We start from the raw sequence: 22,544 nt of genomic DNA, 5'->3' as shown, positions 1-22,544 counted from the left end.
ATACCTACTTTTGGCAGGAGGGAAGATGTGGGAAAACAGCTATTGGAGAGGAACCCAGCAATACATATAGCCTCTGTTTCTGAATTTTGGAGTTACTGGCTATTGTTATTACTATTTAAAAAATTTTTGGCCATAGCCCAAGGCATGTGAGATCTTAGCTCCCAACCAGGGGTCAAGCCAGTGTTCCCTATGGTGGAAGTGCAGAGTCTTAATCACTGGACCACCAGGGAAGTCCCTGGTTAATGTTATTTTTAATTTGAGTTTCTTTGTATATTGAATGAACTCTTTAATATTTATCTATTTTTGGCTGCGCTGGCTCTTCATTGCTGCACAGGCTTTTTCGTCTAGTTTTGGCGATCGGGGGCTGCTCTCTAGCTGCATTGCGGTGGCTTCTCTTGTTGTGGAGCATGGGCACTAGGGCACTCAGGCTTCAACAGCTGCAGTTCCCGGGCTCTAGAGCACAAGGTCAGTAGTTGTGACGCATGGGCTTAGTGACTTCACGGCATATGGGATTTTCCCAGACCAGGGATTGAACTGTGTCTCCTGCATTGGCAGGTGGATTCTTTACCACTGAGCCACCAGGGAAGCCCTTGAGTGGACTTTTAAAACAAAATATGCTGCTTTTATGAGAAGAAGAAAAATCAATAAGACAACTTTTCCTTTGAAATAAATAAATGAAAACAAGGATGAATAAGATTCCTGGTTACAGAAGCAGAGGAATAAGCTGCTGAGGATGGGCCAACTTCGTCTTCCAAAATGCTTGGAAGTGAAGAGAGGGGGAGGGAGTGGTGAGTTTGGAGAGGACGTGGGAAGGGAGGGAGGAATTCTTTTAAATAAGAGCAATGACAGCAGCAGAAGCCTGTGCTGAGAGTAGGGTCCAGTGTAGGAAGGGTTGTAGAAGGCAGAAGAGGCAGAGACGAGATCAGACGAGGTCCCGGAGGAAGGGGCTGCCCAGGAGCAGAGAAGGCAGAGGAAAATCTCTCCTCTGGAGACGGGAGAAAGAGAACAGAGGTCTTTCAAGGTGAAGTGCGGGGAGTTTGATCCTGTGTCTTTGTAAGGACACTCATGACAAAAATGGAGCTGTGAAGAAGCCCGGATGATAACCTGTAAGGGGAGTAAGCAGCCTGAGGCAAGAGTGCCAACTCGAAGCTCAGCAGGCTCAAGACGCTACTTACTAATCATTCTGCTCGTGACGCTTGACTGCTTGATGTGCCATGCTGCTGATGTAGACAGACTCGTTTCAATTTTTTCCACCCTTGACTTTCAAGTTTCTTGGGGTTTGGATCTCTGGTAGCCCCGATAGTAAAGAATCTGCCTGCAATGCAGGAGACTCAGGTTTGATCCCTGGGTGGGGAAGAACCCCTGGAGAAAGGAGTGGCAACCCACTAGAGTATTGTTGCCTGGAGAATTACATGGGCAGAGGAGCCTGGTGGCCCACAGTCCATGGGGTCGCAAAGAGTCGGACATGACTGAGTGACTAACATTTTCATTGTCAACAGTATCAATTCAAAAAAGGGAAAACAGTAATAATGCTGAGTTTTTCCAGTAGCTCTGAAGCAATATAAAATTTAAACATTTCTTTGAAGAAAATATAAATATGATTGATAATTTAATACAGGTTTCAGCAAAGGCAGCAGGACAAAACCTGCTTTTCACCTATTTTTGTTGAGCCCGAGTTAAGAATGGTTTTTATATTTTTATATAGTTGGGGAAAATCATGAATATTTTGTGACAGGTGCAAGTTATATGAAATTCAAATTTAACTGTCCATGAATAATGGTTCATCAGAACACAGACAATTCAATAGGAACATGCAGATGCAGATAAAATTAAAAGTAAGCTAATTGCAGTGTAAAGAATATTTAATAATATATATTGATGTCTGGGAGGGCTTCCAAGAGAAAGTGCTTTTCACATTTGGAAGAAGATGAAGGCCACAGGTTGGCAGGAAATGGGAAAGTCACACCAGGCAAAACTGTTTGCTGAAAGTTCCCTCTGTGCCAGGGATACTGGGCATCATGGGCCAAGAGCTTCCCCGAGTGGAGTGACTGGTGTCTGGTGGGTACAGAGGGCAATGCCTTCAACTGAGGTGCCTCCTCTGTTTACCCTGCTATCTGAGTGCATGTGGATGGAGCTGTGAAGCACTGCAGAGGGAATGCAAGTGAAACGTAGGGTCCTGGACCTTACCTGCAGGATACTGCAATCTATCTGGGAGATGAGATTTACTCAGTGCGAAAAGTTAGTGAAAACTCATAGACTATAGTGTTTGGATCTGATGGTATTTGCAATGGGATTGACTGGGTTGAGTATAAAGAATACCGGAACTAAATAAAGGTCTCCCAGTGCGCTTCCAAATGGTCTCCCAAAATGATGGAGGGAAACTTTTGAATGGACATTTTGTTTTTTGGCCCTGCTTAACACTGACTGTGAAGAAAGCTGAGTGCCGAAGAATTGATGCTTTTGAACTGTGGTGCTGGAGAAGACTCTTGAGAGTCCCTTGAACTGCAAGGAGATCCAACCAGTCCATCCTAAAGGAGACCAGTCCTGGGTGTTCATTGGAAGGACTGATGCTGAGGCTGAAACTCCAATACTTCGGCCACCTCATGCGAAGAGGTGACTCATTGGAAAAGACCCTAATGCTGGGAGGGAGTGGGGGCAGGAGGAGAAGGGGACAACAGAGGATGAGATGGCTGGATGGCATCACCGACTCGATGCACATGAGTTTGGTTGAACTCCGGGAGTTGATTATGGACAGAGAGGCCTGGTGTGCTGCGATTCAAGGGGTTGCAAAGAGTGGGACATGACTGAGCGACTGAACCGAACTGAACACTGTTCAGACAGCACAGCTACTGTGAGGCCCAACCCCTCTTTCCAAATATATTTTTTTGTCTCTTTGTCTTTGTCTCCTTTCTCTCTCCACTCCTCCCTTCCAGTCTCCCCTTCGTGTCCCTTTTACCACTTCCTCCCTTTCTTGCTCTTTTCTGGTCCTTTTTCTCTCCTTTTGTCTTGATGAAAAAAGAAAAATATAAGAACGAAATAAAAAATGTTCATTTGTGACAAGAGATTAGTACTAAATGAAAAGACACTCCCCCCCTTTAAGAAACAAATTTAATCATCTCTAATCTCTAACTACTTCCATTCCTATTGTTTATATGGGCATAATTTTACATAGCTGAAATCATAAAGTCTATATCAAAGCAATTTTTGCTGAAGGCAGAAATTAGAGATGTACTGCATTCTCCTGAGTTTTAATGGTCCACTGCTCACTTAACCCCGAGTCAGTGCTGCAATAAACAGTCAGACACTTTCATTGCAATAGGGTGCCAGTGATCTCTATAAAGAAGAGGAATACAAGGGAAAAAAATTCATCCACTCTCCAACAAACAATGCCATAGGGTAGAATGCTTTCAGGACTCCCTTATCTTCCCTGCACAAAACCAACCTGCCAAATTGACAGAGTCCCCATACCTGAATAAAGACCCTCACTCTCTCTTCCCCTTCATCCAGTAGTGTGCCAAAAAATAAGCCTGTTGAAGGCATGGGCTGCTTAAACTTTAATTTTATCTAAGTACCAATTTGAGAATGTGTGATTAGCTGCCTGCAAAATCACTTAACTCAGTTTTGATATTCTTTAGAGAAAATTTGTGCTTAGCCAGCCAAACCTTCCATTGGATGCCAGCTTCTGGGGCTACAAGTTTAAGAGACAACAAAACAAAAATAACTCCTGAGTGAACCAGCAGGCACTTTCACTTAAATCTTGAATGAACAATCAGTCTGGGTCTAGGGATTTTCTTATTTAATCTTCATCATAACTCTGTGCTGGTGGTTGTTTAGTCACTCAGTTGCGTCCCAACTTTGTGACCACATGGACTGAAGCCCACCAGGCTCCTCTGTCCATGGGATTTCCCAGGCAAGAATACTGGAGTGGGTTGCCATTTCCTTCTCCAGGGATCTTCCTTACCCAGGAATTCAACCTGAGTCTCCTGTATTGACAGGTGGATTTTTTACCCCTGAGCCACCTGGGAAACCCACCTCTGTGGTACAGGTAATATAATTATCTCATTTTCCAGAGAGGAAAACTAAGGCTTAGTTGCATATCAGAATTATGCAAGTGAGTCATGATGGAATCAGATTCCAGCTGAAAGAGTTTGACTCCTGCCTGGGCAGACTAACTCTTGAGTTTGTATCCTAAACCCTCACATCGTGCTGCTTCCTCAGACCTTGTTGGAGAGCCATCTCCTCTGTGAAACACCCCCTGCCTGCCTGCCTCCCTGGCTACCTTGCATCCTCCCAGAACATCCTCAGACTTTTGTAGGACCCTCATCAGAGCTCTTATTTGTGCTCTGGCTTCCCAAAGTCAGGGGATATGCCATTAAAAAAAAAAATATTTGGCTGCACTGGGTCTTCTTTGCAGCACGTGGGCTTTCTCTAGTTGCTGAGAGCATGCTCTCTGGTTGCCCTGAGACATGTGGGATCGTAGTTCCCTGACCGGGGATGAAACACACATCCTCCTGCATTGAAAGGCAAGTTCTTAACTACTGAACCACCAGGGAAGTCCCTGGAGATATGCCATTTTGATCTTTACAGTCCCAACATATAGCTCAAGGTATTTTTTTGGTAGTCGTTTGTAGGCTGCTGTGGATGGTCTACAAAACACATTCTGTTACCATGAAGGGTCTTAGAGAGCAAGTGTATGTTCCTCATGGTGCCAACTTGTATTTTCAAAACTCACTTTCTTTTAGTCATTCCTTCTTCCCTCCTTTTGTTAGACCTTGGAACTCTTTTCCCTAATTGCAACCTCTCTCACAATTGCCCTTCCCTCCTTCATCCATCACATAACATGAATTTATTTTGGACTTTGGTTTAATATGTTTCCCTTGGGAGACGGTGAGATCTTTCCTTTGTTATTTCTATTTGTTCATTAGAGACTACAAATTCTAAAACAGAATAAATTTTGTAATAAATCTTGGAAGAGGACTTCCCTGGTGGTCTAGTGGTTAAGAATCCACCTGCCAATGCAGGAGACACGGATTTGATACCTGGTCTGGGAAGATCTCAAAAGCCGCAGAGCAACTAAGCCCGTGCACCACAACTACTGAGAGCCTGGGGGCCACAACTACTGAGAGCCTGGGGGCCACAACTACTGAGAGCCTGGGGGCCACAACTGCTGAGAGCCTGGGAGCCACAACTGCTGAGCCCACGTGCCTAGAGCCTATGTGCTGCAACAAGAGAAGCTACTGCAATGAGAAACCCAAGCACTGCAGCAAAGGGTAACCCCTGCTCTCTGCACCTGGAAAAAAGCACACTCACAGCAACGAAGCCCCAGCACAACCTAGAATAAATACATTAAATAAACCTACACAAAAATCTTGTAAGAGGACCTTAAATCTAGAAGGTGCTTATTAAATTAACAAATACAATTCTCCTGGCACATCTTTCAACGTAGCACCGTATGCAATTCAACATTCTGTCATGATTCATTCATTCATTTATTGAGTAAATGAATAAATGGCTATTACAGACAAAGTCACATGTTATAGGCTGAGAATACAAAGATAAAACTTATAGAAACTTAGCCTTCAGGAAGCATATGTCTACAAAAAGAAGGAATCTTCCATCAAGAAGAAACAGAGAATGCAATGGCCATCCCCAGCTGAACAAATTAGAGAAGACTTCAAGACTTCAAGGAGGAAAAGGACTTTGCACAAGGCCTTAAGAATCAGTAATATTTAGAAATTTGGCAAGGAAAGAGACAGAAGGGCATTCCAGATGGAGGAAAGAATTTGAGCAAAAGCAAGAAAGTGGGAAAGCCTGAGGCATGTACTTGGAACAGAGAAAAGTTCATTTGCTGGGGCATGGAGTGTGGAGAAAGGAAGGGTAAGAAGTGGTTATGGGAGTGTTTGTGAATGCCGGGTGATGAAGCAATCCAAAAGGGGCTCAGGACATCAGACCACTGGAAGCCTTCCCCTAACTCGTGTTGCTCATGAGTGCCATCTGTTTACCAACCAATGAAGGCCTCACGAGACCCTGGGCAACATGGGATTGGCTGGTGTGTGGTTTCTAACACCAGCCACCTCCTAGCAGATACTTCTACCTTGGTGCAAATTTTCACTTCTGGAAAGATAATTCACATCATAATTATGAGTGACTTTTGCACTTATGTTGCCTGGTGCACACAAGGATTGCATTAACACGATATTAGGAGCTTCTGTAAAAACTTGGGAGGAGACTGTCATCGAGTTCTCCTTCCCACTATCAAATGCTTCCCATCACTCACCTCCACTACAAGATAGGAATGAAGCCCAAGGCAGTTTGAGCAGCAGACAGTAGATTGAAGGTATCCAGGAGTGTTAACAGTTGGAGGCAGTGTTCCAGATACAGGGAGATGGTGCCATAGTAAGGACATATCCAGACACGAAAGCATTATTCTTGCTGTTGAATCATTACTAAGAGCCTGTTGTATGTGGCACAGAGCTGGCTACTACACACAGGAAGCATTCTCTCTGAACCTGAGTAGATTTCTTTGCTTCCCTAGGCTTCAGTTTCCTAATCTGTTATATGGTGGTAGAGGGGGAGAGGTTGCCATCACCCACAGTGCAAGAATATTATGAAGATCTTTAAGGTAGCGTATATAAAAGACTTAGCAGTTGCTAACATATGAGCGGTACTCAATAAATAGTAAAGGCTGTATTGCTAAAATTTGAAGACACTTATATTTTGTTATGGACTTCTCTGGTGGCTCATTGGTCAAGAACCTGTCTGCCAGGTTCAGTCCCTCACCCAGGAAGATCCCTTGGAGAAGCAAATGGCAACCCATGGCAGTATTCTTGCCTGGGAAATCCCATGGACAGAGGAGCCTGGAGGACTACGGTCCATGGGATCACAAAAGAGTTGGACACAGCCTAGCAACTATATAACAGCAACAGTATTTTATTATTTGTGTGCATTTTTATATACATATATCTACAAACATACGTATAGATGCATAGTGATTTTTCACAGTATCTGATGAGATAGGGAGGGAAACTTCCCAAAGAAATTAATCCCATGGGGCAGAAGATGCATTTGCCTGAGGTCACACATAAGTAGATGGCTTGGGTCAGAACCCAAGGCTCCCTTTTCCTAAGACCAGGCTCCTTTGCACACAGCATGGTACCCAAATGCACTTCAAGACCACCTGTATATAATTATAAATGAGAATCAGGAAATGAGCTGAGAGGATTCTATGACCAGAGAAGGCAGGGAAAGGAAAGTCAGTTCTCCTTCAGGTTGCTGTTTTGACAAGGTATGTCTAGTTTTTCTGCACCTTATACATAGAGGCTGCTTTATAAGATGTCAATCATCTTCCTTTCCTCTCTTCCAGGCTTTCTTTAAATTGTGAGTGAGGTTTCGTCAGAGACAGGAGCCCCAAACTGCGTTCACTTTTTAGATAAAGGCCAGACTCAGCCTCTGTGTTTTCTTCATGGCTAGGGTGCATCTCATTTCTGTGTCTCACCAGCACCTAGCACCTCATGGGGTGTGTATTCTCAGGGCACCTTGAAGAGCTGTCATGGGCTTTAGTTTTAAGTATCAAGGTCCACGGGTCTGATTATACCAGGATTGGCTGCAGGACAGGAGCCAGGCAACAAGCTCAGAGGATGGGGCAGCAGACAGGCAAGAAGGAAATGGGTCAAACCAGGCTGATCCAGAGGAGCAGCCAGCAAAGCACAGAGGCCCAGAAGAAGGGAGTTTTTGAGAAGCAGTTAAGAGCAGGGGCGCCCTTGCTCCAGGCCAGAGACCCTGCTGAACTCTCTGGCTGCTCCAGCTGGCTTTCTGCCCTCTTACTTCACAGTCTAACGTTCTGGAACAGAAGAATATTAACAGAAAGGCGTGACCTGGATGTCTCAGAGCGCTGAGGCAAATAAACCCAGAGAAAAGAGAGAGCCAAAAATCTTTTGTTAGATAATTTGACTAGGATTACACTGTTACAATAACTGGGAGGGTGCCAGGTGGACTGCCATAAGGGTGGTGTCATCTGCATATCTGAGGTTATTGATATTTCTCCCGGCAATCTTAATTCCAGCTTGGGCTTCATCCAGCCCAACATTTCACATGATGTACTCTGCATATAAGTTAAATAAGCAGGGTGGCCATAAACAGCCTTGGTGTATATATTTCAGACTGGAACCAGTCTGTTGTTCCATGTCCAGTTCTGACTGTTGCTTCTTGACCTGATACAGATTTCTCAAGAGACAGGTCAGGTGGTCTGGTATTCCCATCTCTTTAAGAATTTTCCACAGTTTGTTGTGATCCACACAGTCAAAGGCTTTGACGTAGTCAATAAAGCGGAAGTAAATGTTTTTTCTGGAATTCTCTTGCTTTTCTGTTGGTCCAGTGGATGTTGGCAATTTGATCTCTTATTCCTCTGCCTCTTCTAAATCCAGCTTGACTATCTGGAAGTTAATGGTTCACGTACTTTTGAAGCCTGGCTTGGAGAATTTTGAGCATTACTTCGCTAGCGTGTGAGATGAGTGCAATTGTGCAGTAGTTTGAGCATTCTTTGGCATTGCCTTTCTTTGGGATTGGAATGAAAACTGACCTTTTCCAGTCCTGTGGCCAATGCTGAATTTTCCAGATTTGCTGGCATATTGAGTGCAGCAGTTTAATGACATCACCTTTTAGGATTTGAAATAGCTCAGTGAGAGACTTCATTTTGGGGGGTTCCAAAATCACTGCAGATGGTGACTGCAGCCATGAAATTAAAAGACACTTGCTCCTTGGAAGAAAAGCTATGACCAACCTAGACAGCATATTAAAAAGCAGAGACATTACTTTGCCAACAAAGGTCCATCTAGTCAAAGCTGTGGTTTTTCCAGTAGTCATGTGTGGATGTGAGAGTTGGGCTGTAAAGAAAGCTGAGCACTGAAGAATTGATGCTTTTGAACTGTGGTGTTGGAGAAGACTCTTGTGAGTCCCTTGGACATCAAGGAGATCCAACCAGTCAGTCCTAAAGGAAATCAGTCCTGAATATTAATTGGAAGGACAGATGCTGAAGCTGAAATGCCAATACTTTGACCACCTGATGTGAAGAACTGACTCATTTGAAAAGACCCTGATGCTGGGAAAGATTGAAGGTGGGAGGAGAGGGGGACGACAGAGGATGAGATGTATGGATGGCATCACCGACTCTATGGACATGAGTTTGAGTAAGCTCCGGGAGTTGGTGATGGACAGGGAAGCTAGGCATGCTGCAGTCCATGGAGTCTTGGGGAGTTGGACATGACTGAGCCACTGAACTGAGCTGAACGGGTGGACTAGTTGTCATGGTATTTTTTTTTTGCAGCAGTCAGTGGGTAAAAACAGGTTCCTGAAAACAGCACTGTGGCTCAAGAAACCATAGAAAAGAACTAAAAATTCCATATCCAAGAGCTAATAAGATTCAAGCTGAGGAAAATCAGGTCATAGACTTGAGGGAGCTTAACGTGAACTTTTAAACTAAGATTTCTTTTTTCTTTTAGTTAGACTTGTAACGAAAAATAGGCAAGAGAAAGTGATGGACAGAGGCCTTCAGACCTTGTGTCTAACTTTCCTCCCTGATGCTGCAGTGTGAACCCCAGATTCTTTTTTTAAAAAATTTATTTATGTATGGCTATGCTGGGTATTCGTTGCTGCTTCCCTGGTGGCTCAGATGGTAGAGTCTGCCTGCAGTGCGGGAGACCTGGGTTCAGTCCCTAGGTTGGGAAGATCCCCTGAAGAAGGAAATGGCAACCTACTCCAGTATTCTTGCCTGGGAAATTCCAAGGACAAAGGAGCCTGGTGGGCTGCAGTCCATGGGGTGGCAAAGAGGCAGACACAACTGAGTGACTAATATTTTCACTTTATTTTCTGGGGCTTCGTTGCTGCCCACGGGCTTTCTCTAGTTGCGACAAGCAGAAGCTACTCTTGCATTGGCAGGTGGGTTCTTAACCACTGGACCGCTTGGAGAGTCTGAATGCCAGATTCTAACACCATCATTGAAAAAAATAAGAAGAAGTCAGAGTACTCTTGTGTTTTTCCATGCTAATACCCACCAAATAAGCAGGCAGAATGGAGGTCCCAGAGCCCGAGCAAGTAACCACCTCTGCCTCCAGGGCAGAAAAAGTCAAGGGCTCAAATTAAAGTGTTATCTTGCAATAGAAGTGTGAAAAATTGCTGTACCCTTTTCTAGCAACCCCAATAAGCTCATGTATTTTCATTTTGAGGTGTTAAACATTGCCAGAAAGAGGGCTTCCTATGGGTATTTAGGTCAAATGCTAGGATTTCTTTTAACCCTTCAGTGTTCCAGCTGAATTCCAAAGACTCTAAACCGAGATCCTAAAACTGGAACCTTAAAAGAGTCATCACTAATATTGTGGTTTTTAGAAAAACCACCTGATTTTAGAGCTGCAGTGTCTCTTTCTGCCCCCTTGAAATGATCCTTGTGGGAAACTTCCGGCACGTTGTGCAGTGGCCTGTCCCTCCCTACTCCTTTCCTATCTGCGGTTATATCCTGGCTGGCTCCCTGACGGGGGAGGATTCCCTCTCTTGCTTGGTCACTCCCCAGAGAATTATAGCAGGTTGAAAGATAAGGGGAAAGGCATCTCTTCCAAGCTTTTTTACCCAGGCAGGTCTCTGCAGGCCATTGGGAAGTCCTAAACCTGGCATTACAAGCCAACTGCCAAAGGAGCCAGACTCAGAAACAGAGTAGAATAGTGGCTGCCAGGAGTTGGAGGGTGGAGGAAGAGAGGAGATGTTGGCCAAAGGGTAGAAATTCCAGTGATAAGATAAGGTTTGGGGATCTCATGCATAGCATGGTGATTGTAATTAGCATTATTATATATTTTAAAATTGTTACAAGGGTAGGTCTTAAATGTTATCATCTCACATACACACTCAGATCTTAATTACATGAGGGGATGGAAGTGTTGATTACCTTTATTGTGGTCATCATTTTGCTATATATATATATACACACACATATATATATATATTCTTAATCATCATATTGTACACCTTAAATGTACCTGTTATATGTCAATGATAGCTCAGTAAAGGTGGAAACAAACACAAGCAAAACAAAGACCAGAATTGTAACAAAGTGGATGGTGATAATTCCTGGGGTTTTTTTGCTAAAGGTTTTCAGTATAGAGGAGTCACTTAAACTGTAATTAAAATATCAAAGCAAAATGGTTCGAGGAGAACCCCTGGCTTCTAGGAAAACACATTAATCACAGGGGCATTTTACCCGGGAAGTGGCTGAGTCTGAAGCGTGATGGAAGGTGTGCACGAGTGTGTGCCTGCAGCCTAGTAGGGCACAGGAAAGATGCACAAACTTCTAACCATCATTTAAACAATGTCCTTGAGAATGAATCAGTCTGTCAAGAAATTATAAGCAATCCACTCTTCATCTTGGAAAGATAAGTGAAATCAACTCTGTTTCTGCCCTAACACCAACAGTAACTAAACCCCAAGAAACCTCAGCTCCTTAGGGTCATTCAGACACCAACTAGCTACTTTTGGTGCTTGGTGTGAGGAGTTTGAGTTAAAAAAATTCAGTAGGCTGGCTCATACACAGTTATACACAGAAATCAGTACCTTTCATTTATACAAATGACAAGCATCTGATAAAAGATCTATTTTGTAACAATTTTTTTAAAAAGAAGGGAATAAACTTAATACGCAAGATGAATAAAACATTAAAATGCTGAAACTAAACTGACTGGGAAACTTGGTAAGTGAAAAGGCTTGCCATGCTCTTTGTCTGTGAGAGGATCATTAAGACGTTAATTCTCTCTTGCATGTGTGCATGCGTGCGCAGTCTTGTCTCACTCTTGCACTGTATGTGACCCTATGGACTGTAGCCCACCAGGCTCCTCTGTCCATGGACTTTTCCAGGCAAGAATACTGGAGTGGTTGCCATTTCCTCCTCCAGGAAATCTTCCCCACCCAGGGATCGAACCTAATGTCTCTTGTGTCTCCTGCATTGGCAGGTGAATTCTTTACCACTGAGCCATCTGTATCTACAAATCTAATGCACTGTCATTGAAATACCAAGTTTTTTTAACCAGTCAAACTGATTCTAGACTTGCTATGGATATGTAAAAATACCCTTAAAATGTTTTAAGTGAAATTTGATGGGAGTGCAAACCTTACTAAATATACTCTAAAGTTACATTAATATAAATCATATAATACTCATGCAATGAATAGACAGATCTTGAAATAGAAAAAACTCTTGAGAACCACAAATACATATGGCAAATTGGTACATAATCAAGTTGGAATCACTAATACCCCCCGACGTTTATGTAGAGAAAGAGATTATGGAATGGATGGCTCAGGGATGATAAGATAACCATTTAGGGAAACGATTAAGATGAAACCATAACACTAGAATAATCTCCAAATGAGTCAGAGATTTATATGTGAAACATGGGACTGTAAACTTATCAAAAGTAACCTGGGAAAGTTCTTTTATAATCCCAATAGACAAAGTCCTTTCTAACTATGATACAACGCTAGAAGCCATAGAAGAAAATACTGACAAACTCAAAAACATCAAATGAAAAATCCAACTATTAAAAATCATCATAAACAAAGTTAAAAAAATAACCTAGGGAACATATTTGCAACTTATATCTTAGACTAATAAACCAATAACAAATTTGACAGGATATGAACACATAGTTCTGCCAAAGCAATGTATATATATATTAATATCAAATAGGTGAAAAAATGCTTCACCTCAGTAATATTTAAAAAAAATACAAGCAAAAACTACAATGAGATACTATCTCCCCTCTCAAAGTTCAAACTTTTCACAACCCTGCTTTTGTGTTGGCAAGCACTCTCATATATCACTGGCAGAGGTGGAAATTACTGCAGCTCTCCACGAGGAAAGTAATGCCTCAAAAAGTTCAAAAATAATAAACGTGTCTGTCTTTTGACCAACCAATTTCACTTCTAGGAATTCATCCTACTTAGTCATACAAAATTATCTATGTATATAGTTACTCACTGAATCATTGCCTGTTGTATCAAAAGACTGGAAACCATCTAAATAAATGTTAATAAGAGAATAGCTAAATAACTATGGTATATTTATCCAATGGAATAGTATGTAGCCATAAACAACAGCAAGGGAGCCCTTAAAGCAAGCTGCAAGACAGTGTAGAATAGTCTACTGTTTATTGAAAAAACAAAAAAGAATATATAAATATAGTTGATAGTATACTGGAAGTTATACAAGTTGACTTTGGGGAGGAAAACTGGGTGTCTGGTACAGCAGCAGAAGGTAAATCTTCAGAATTTGAACCAAGTGGATGTATTGTCTATTTTTAAAAATTAGCAAATACAATTTTAAAAGATTTTGCTGGATATGAAGAATGACAGGACAAACAAAAATTAACAGATGTGCCTATAATGCATAAATATCAGTGCACACACAGACCCAGTATATGCTCTTAGCCAGCAGACCGTGGAACAAAGTGACTTCAGTGGTGTGATATGATGGAAAGAGCTTGGAATATGGAGCTACCATTGCATAACTTCTAAAAATGTGATTCTCCTACAAGATAGGGTTGTGATGATTATTAAATAAGACATGTGTGTGTCAATTTTACATACTTAGTCCTATACAAAACTATACAAATATTTAGTATCAGGATGGGGTTGTGTCATCCCAACCTGGCACTTCTTTCAAGTTCTATTTTGAGAGTCAGTTCTCTTAACTTCATCAGGGAAAGCGTTCTGGAAAAAATGACCTTGAATAGCAATATAAGGAGAGCAAGAGATGTCATGTGGTTGTCAGGTGGGAGGTTATCCCAGACATAAGTGACAGTTTGGACAAAGGCTCAGAGAAAGGAAAGGGTGAGACCATCCCAGGAGACCACAAAACCGCCAGCCTCACAGGCTGACAGGAGATGAGAGCCGACAGGTCCAGTGGGCACACGTTGCAACATCATAATAGCTCACCTATCCCAAGAAACATCAGGGTGACTCCCATCAACATTTCCCCAAAACGCCTCTAAAAACAGAAGGAAGAAAATAACTCTCTAAATAGGCCACTACAATTGGGACACTTCTTTAAAACTGTTGTGTTTTCTTCATAAATTCATGAAAATTTTACATTCTATTTCATCATGTTCCTAAGATTATTTTAATATTAAGAATAGGGACTTCCCTGGTGGTTCAGTAGTTATGACTTTTCCTACCAATGCAGTGGGTATGGGTTTGATCCCTGGTTGGGAAGCTGGGATCCCACTTGCCTAAGTGGCCAGAAAACCAAAGCATGAAACAGAAGCAATATTGTAACAAATTCAACAAAATCTTTAAATAAATTAAAGATAGGTCTTAAAAAAAAAAAAAAAAAAGCATCCTGCTTAAAAAGAATACCACCACCCCTGCCCCTAGGAAACGATCTTTGCTAAAACTGATTTACACCAAGATGTTCCATGTTTATTCTATGGTTGAGTATCCTAGTCAAGAGCTTGTGTATCCTAGTCTGAAAACACCATCCTATTAGCACCTTACTGTGATAAGGTTCAGTAGTCATGTATGGATGTGTGAGAGTTGGACCATAAAGAAGGCTGAACACTGAAGAATTGATGTTTTTGAATTGTGGGGCTTGAGAAGATTCTTGAGGGTCCCTTGGACACTAAGGAGATCAAACCAGTCGATCCTAAATGAAATCAACCCTGAATATTCATTGGAAGGACTGATGCTGAAGCTGAAGCTCCAATACTTTGGTCACCTGATTAGACGAATCAACTCATTGGAAAAGACCCTGATGCTGGGAAAGACTGAGGGCAAGGGGAGAAGGGGGTGACAGAGGTGAGATGGTTAGATAGCATCAGTGACTCAATGGACATGAATTTGAGCAAACTTAGGGAGACAGAGAAAGACAGGAAGGCTGGCATGCTGCAGTCCGTGGACTGCAAAGAGCTGGACACCACTAAGCAACTAAACAACAACAATGGTATGATTCATGACACCTCAGGGATAAAGGCTACTGCACAGAAGCTTCCACATTTGACTGAGGTCCTCTTGGGCACTTAAGGAACCAGAACTTGGAAAAGGGCCAAGTAGACCGCCTGCCATAGGCTGAAATTCCACTCCAGCCTTCTCTGCAGGCCTTCTTCTTTGCAAAGACTCCCACCACCCATGAGCCCTGCCTAACGCCTTCTTGACTCTCGAAGGACTAACTGGTTTAGGGAGATTTATGACTACTTAATTTGGTCCAAAATTCCTCTTTCTTTTGACTCCTTTAATTTCTCTGCTGCATCATTGGGTGTGGAAGTAGAGCCCTAGAAGGGAAAGAGGCAGGAGAGAGGGGCGGTGCTGGAGATTCAGAACAGAGATTTATTTCCATGCGAGGGACAAGCGATCTGAAACCTGTGACTTGGAGACCACCCAGACTCAATGCCTCCCACCTGCACAGAACCCCTTCTATCATGCACATATTTCTGCTCTCTGGAGCCTCACTCCCTGAGGCAGAATTATTATTTGTTGATGATTAGGACCAGACTGCTGAACGCAGGAGGGACTCTGGTAAACTCAGACTGCAGCCCTCCTAACTGGCTCGCATGTTGTGAGTTTCTCTTCATTAGAAGCTGCATATTTTGCTCAGAGACTTGGTGACTAAATTAATGAGTGCCTCTTTGTGTCTCAAAGGGGAATTAGGGGTAAGCTGATGACTCTTCTTTGATCCCTTCCTCCCTCAGAGCTTGTTTTTATTACCATCAAAGGGCCTGGTGGATTACAAAATAGTTCAGAAGAACACATAATATATCTTTTCCCATTTGTTTCAGAATGGTGGAGGCTGGGGAGCCAGGCAAAAATGAAATAAGTAAAAAGAATTAAATGCTGCAGCTAACTGTCGAAATTAGGTATCAGGAATGTGGGAGATCTTCGCACTATCTCTTGCTCTCTTTTTTTTTTTAGGTTGGAAATTTTCTGTAAGAGATTTTTAAGAAATCCCTGCCATTACGGTGCTTATATTGTCTTTCTCATTCTTTGCTTCATCCTTTGGTGGCTGTTCCAGGAGCACAGGCTTCCCAGGTGGCTCAGTGGCAAAGAATCCACCTGCCAAGCAGGAAGCAAGGATTCAATCCTTGGGTTGGGAAGATCCCCTGGAGGAGGAAGTGGCAACCCACTCCAGTACTCTTGCTTGGGAAATCCCTCGGATAGAGGAGCCTGGTGGGCTACAGTCCATGGGGTCACAAAGAGTCAGACACGACTTGTGGCTAAAGAACAAAACCCTGAGCACAGATTCCACTACTGAGTCTCTGCAGAGGGCTCCCTGTCAGGACTCTGACTTCACCTATTGGCAGACCTCTTACAAATCTGAGAAGTTTCTCCAAGTGGCGAAGGAGAGAGGGAGGGAAAGGGGATGGAAGAGGGAAGACCAAGACCCCTCACTTACAGGATCAGCACCCCCCAGGAGCAACTAAGACCGATTCTGAGCAGAGATAAGAACTACTACTCTTCACTTGACTAATGCCTGAGAACCAGAATTCAAAGTGAAATCTAAAAATACAGACTTCCAGGCTCCACCGCCATCACCCTGGGGCTGGAGAGGTAGGGATACATCATTTTATTTTATTTTTTTTAATTTTTATTTTTACTTTATTTTACTTTACAATACTGTATCAGTTGGGATACATCATTTTAAAAGCTCCCTTCTGTTGTATCACCCGATGTGGGAATCACTGCACCAGGCCAGCACTTAGCGTCATGTTGGTGGGGCTGCAGTGTGAGCTGGAAGATTTAAGCTCTAACAGTTTGATGCAACCTGCTGCTTCACTGTGGACCCCTCTGTTAGCTTACTGTTTGCTCTGATGGTGCCCAGAGATCTCAGTACTCCCTTAACCACCCTGTTTGTTCATTCATTTTCACTGTCTCTTAGCTGTCTCGTCCCAGTGGGCAGCTCTGGTTCTGCCCTTTCCTGATGTAGGTAACTAGTAATCCAAATCAAGCTGGAACACTGTGACCATCCCACCAGGTATCCTAAAAGTTCCTCAAACTCAGGGTATATGAGTTCACTGGGCTCTCCTTTCTCAGCCAGCTTTCTCTCCTGGCTTCTGTGTTTCTAGCCTTAGGATCATAATTCTTGTCTCCCAGGCTTGAAATTCACATTATAACTGCTTCTTTCCATCCCTTCCCATCCTTCATGTTCTCTCTAATCAATCACAAATCATTACTCTCTTCAAAAGTTTACATTCATGGGACTACCCTGGTAGTCCAGTAGTTACCGCTTACAACGCAGGGGGTGCTGGTTCAACCCCTGGCTTGAGAGCTAAGATCCCACATCCTTCTGGCCAAAACCCCAAAACATAAAACAGAAGCAATAGTGCAACAAATTCAATAAAGATTGTAAAAAAAAATTTATATTCACCATCTCTTCCTTCTGGGCACATGGCCTCTGTCCCAGCTCAGCCCTCTTTACCTCTCACCTGGAACACTGAATGCCCTAAAGGTGAACTCTCACCCTGCAGTTGGTCCCAATGCCCTCTCCCACCTCCATCATTTCCAGCCCCACCTCCACCCTTTAAGGTGTTCACAGCAAAACCCGACCACTCTTCATAAAGACTTTGTTGTTCTCCAAATCATAAACCTTCAACAGCTTCTTTTGCTTCCTGAATAAAGCTTAGACATTTTCTCAGTGATCTGGCCCAACTCCACCCTTATCCACCCACGTTTCTTATGCTCCCATAAAGCATTATCGTTCATGGATCCCTCAGAATCGCTCCCATTCAGATATTCTGAGCCCCTGCACTTGCCATTTCCTTCATCTGGACTTCCACCCACTTCGTTCTCGTGTATGAAAATGTCACCCATCCTTGAGTTCAAGGCCTGAACTCAAAAGTCACCTTCTCCATGAAGACTTCCATGATCACCAGCCAGATGGGAAATGCCATGCTCCTGATTCCCAAGATGAATATACTTTCCTTAGGACACTTATCATGCCCTGTTCTTCCTGAGATTATCTAATTATATACCATAGCTTTTTATTTTTTTTCTCACAAGACTATACATTTCTTTAGGGTATGTTTCTTCCATCTTTTTCTTTTAAATTTATTTGTTTTTAATTGAAGGATAATTGCTTTACAATATAGTATTGGTTTCTGCCATATATCAACATGAATCAGCCTCTTCCCTCTTTTTTAAAATAGTCATTTAATTAATTTATTTATTTGGCTGCACCAGGTATTAGCTGCAGTGCAAAGGATCTTTGATCTTCATTATGGCATTGTGGCAGGATCTTTAGTTGTGTCCTGTGGGATCTAGTTCCCCGACCAGGGGTCTAACCCAGGGCCCCCTGCGTTGGGAGTGCCATTGGACTTAGCCATTGGACCACCAGGGAAGTCCCTCTCTACTCTTTTTATATTCTCCCCTTTGTCTAACCTAATGCTTCTGTTTTATGGGGTTTTTGCAGGGGGCGGGCCGGGTAGGGGGGGGGTCGGCTTCAAGACACGTGGGATCTTAGCTCCCGGACCAGGGAATTGAACTCACATCCCCTGCACTGAAAGGCAAAGTTTTAAGCACTGGACCAACAGAGAAGTCCCTCTAACCTAATGCTTTGCACAAAATAGTTGCTAAAAATCCTAAGTATTGACAGAATAAATTCATAATAGATTGCATTGGAACAAAGAAGGTTGATCTTCAGGTGGTACACTTAATATTACATATGCAATATTAGGTGCTGGAATATTTCCACTCTGATTGGTCAGTTGGAAAAGGAAATGGCAACCCACTCCAGTACTCTTGCCTGGAAAATCCCATGGATGGAGGAGTGTGGTAGGCTACAGTCCATGGGGTCTCAAAGAGTTGGACACGACTGAGTGACTTTGCTTTTCACTCTGGGCCCCTGGTTGCCCCCCCAGTTGCCCTGGATCCTCCTCCAAGAGTCCCTGAACCCCCCTGGATAACTCCACAACTAAAGAGAGGATACTTGACACAGCTCTTGAAGATCTCCAGAGTTAGTTAGTGCCACGATGGTAATCTTGAATATCATCCAGGGTGGAGCAACAGCATAAACAAACAGGGTTAATGAAACTGACATTTAAACAGGATACTGTTCTCATCTGGGCACAGAAAGAACTAGAAACATAGACATAGTTTCTGCACAGTTTGCAATAGTCACGCTCTAGTGCGGATGGAGGGCATATTAATGTTTGTGTGATGACTAGTGAGGGCAGGTGGGTATTACTATTAGTAATAACACGAACCAGATTTAACAAAACACTTTTACTAACCTAATTTAATTTTCACCAGAACTCTTGGAAGCAACTGGTATTACTGATATTACCTCATTTTACAAGTGGACCGATAGTCCCAGAGAACCAGATAGATAGCACTGTGGCCAGGTTCCTGCCATTAGAATACACGCTCTCTGAGTGCATGGAGTTCTCCACTGTTTTATGTTGCTTTAGCATCAGGCAGCAATGATGCTGCACCCTCGAGAGAGAGAAATAGAGAAAGAGAGAGAGGGAGGGAAGAAAGAGAGAGAAGGAGGGCAAGAAAGAGGAAGGAAAAAAAGAAAGAAAGAGAGGAAGGGGAGAGAAAGATGAAGGAGAAAGGAAGAGAAGGAAAGGAAAAAGAGAGAGTGAGAGAAGGAAACAAACTTATAAAAATTTCGTGGTCTTCCCAAGCCTTTCAGCCCCACACCACATCATACTAAGCATATTAAAATATACTTGACGGACATCCCTGGTGGTTCAGTGGTTAGGACTATGCACCTCCCCTCCCAAGGACAAGGAGTTCGATTCCTGGTCAGGGAACTAAGATCCCATAAGTTGTGTGTATAACTTTAACTTCTCTAAGTGTAAAAATATTGCAGTATTTTTATAGTTTTCTTTTTTATTTCTTGGTGATCACTGCACTTATAATCAGAAATTCTGCCAATGATGAAAAACTGCAGCTTATTTCCAAATAGGTAAAAATCTTGTGATAATAAATGTCACAGTTAAAAGGCATTATTACATCTCCATAGATTTAGTGAGGTACCTACTAATTTTATTTTCGGTGTCTTCTTTCCATATTGTGAAGCCGATTACATTTTTTAGGTCTTCAGCATTTTTAGATCTCCAGCATTAGCCTTGGGGCAAAAAGCCTTGGTTGAGTAGGTCACCCACTGTGAACTTAATGTTCACACTTGAAGTACCACGGACATGCCATCCACCACCCCCTCCCCAGGGCATCTTGGTACATCTTCAGGGGCAGCAGAACTTTGCTTCCACAGTGGAGCCATTCCATCTCCCAGGGGCCTCTTCTGGAAACTTGCTCCCCACTCTGGACCTGGCAGCACCAGGGGGACACCAGAAGGGAAGCTGTGCATTCAGAGGGCTTGAGGCTGGCAAGCTCTCCGTCTCATCAATCCCTGGGCCCAGTGGGAGAGGCACAGAGAGGCACAGTGAACACTGTTTACTTGGCCAACCTGAGCACATTCCCAGCCCAGGCCGCAGTCAGAGATGACGCTGAGCAGTCCTCCTTTACTTTGGGGGTTGCTATGACAGCCAGGAATTCGCAAACCAAACCAGACCTAAAGAAGAATTCTGTCCTTGGCCCCAAAAGTTAGTGGTTCCACGCGGTTCTGCTTGTGGTTCCTGCTGTCCCCTTCGACATCTACCAGATGTAAGAATCTCTAAATGGAGGATTTGGAGACGTCCTAACAGAAAGGCGATTTCCAGGCTGGCCAAAGCTGTGTTAGAAAGAATTTAGGTGTGATTGAAGAAACTTCTTGGCAAGAAATGTTGGAAAATATTACAGGAGATCCCAGAGAAAACCTCATTATTCTCTCAAAAAAATCTTTTGTATTTGTTTAGTGTTCTGTGGTTTGCTAAGCACATTCACATAAATCATCTCATTGAATCTACACATCTGCCCAGTGAAGGAGTCAAAGTTGATATTATTATTATTTTCAACCAAAGACAGGAAATTGAGGCTCAGTAAGAACAAGGTCAAGCAGCTAACAAGCAGCAGATTTGAGATGTGAATATAAACTTTCTGACTCAAGATTTAGCTCTTTGAACTAGACCATGATGATCTCCGAAAGATAAACTAGGTCACGTTTGATATGGACAACTTAGGAGCAGATTTTTTTTTAATATTTATTTATTTGGCTTGGTTGGGTCTTAATTGTGGCACTCAGGATCTTTCATTGTGGTGCATAGGATTAGTTTCCCTGAAGCTTGTGGGATCTTTGTTCCCTGACCAGGGATCAAACCCTTGTCCCCTGCATTGACAAGTGGGTTCTTAATCACTGGACCACCAGGGAAGTCCCAGGAGCAGATTTTTTTTTTCAAAGTAAGTGATGTTTCAGATGAGTGAATTTTTAAATTGTGTTAAAATACACAGAACATAAAATTTATCAGCTTAACCATTTTGAAACATACAGTTCAGTGGCATTAAGTACACTTACATTGCTGTTCAACCATCACCACCGGCCATCTCTAGAACTCTTCATCTCGTAAAACTGAAACTCTGTACCTATGAACACAACTCCTCATTCCCCCTCTCTACCCCACCCCTGAATTCACCATTCTAGTTTATGTCTCTATGACTGTGCTGCTGCTGCTGCTAAGTCGCTTCAGTTGTGTCCGACTCTGTGCGACCCCAGAGACGGCAGCCCACCAGGCTCCCCCGTCCCTGGGATTCTCCAGGCAAGAGCACTGGAGTGGGTTGCCATTTCCTCCTCCAATGCATGAAAGTGAAAAGTGAAAGTGAAGTCGCTCAGTCGTATCCGACTCTTCACAACCCCATGGACAGCAGCCTACCAGGCTCCTCTGTTCATGGGATTTTCCAGGCAAGAGTACTGGAGTGGAGTGCCATTGACTGTGACTACTATACAAACTTCATATAAGTGAAGTACTGAAGCACATACTCCATTCAGCATTTATCCTTTTGTGACTAGTTCTTGTCACTCAGTATAATATCCTCAAGGTTTATGCATGTTATAGCGTGTGTCAGAATTTCCTTCCATTTTCAGGCTGAATAATATTCCATGTGTGGATACATCACATTTTGTTTATTTATTCATCTATGGATGGACATTTGGATTGTTTCCACCTTTTGGCTATTGTCAATGATGTTGCTATAAGTATGGGTGTACAGATACCTTTTTGAGTCCCTACCTACAGTTCCTTTGAGTATATGCCTAGAAGTCGAGTTGCCGAGGCATATGGCAATTCTAGGTTTCATTTTGTGAGGCATCGGCGTGTTGTTTCCCACGTGTACATCCCCACCAGTAGTGCACAAGGCTCTTCCTCGCTCCACATCCTTACCAACACTTGCTGTTTTCTTGTTTTTTTGATATGTCATCCCAGTGAGTACGTGGCCTTCCCAGGTGGCTAAGTGGTAATTTGCCTGCCAAGCAGGACATGAGGGTTCGATCTCTCGGTTGGGAAGAAGCCCTGGAGAAGGACTTGGCAACCCACTCCAGTCTTCTTGCCTGGAAAATCCCATGGACAGAGGAGCCTGGTGGGCTCTGGTCCATGGGGTCACAAGAGACACGACTGAAGCAACTTAGCACGTACACATGCTCCTAT

The sequence above is a fragment of the Capricornis sumatraensis genome, chromosome 16, assembly GCF_032405125.1.
Source record: "Capricornis sumatraensis isolate serow.1 chromosome 16, serow.2, whole genome shotgun sequence".
Lineage (NCBI taxonomy): Eukaryota > Metazoa > Chordata > Mammalia > Artiodactyla > Bovidae > Capricornis > Capricornis sumatraensis.
This window is presented reverse-complemented; position numbering follows the sequence as displayed.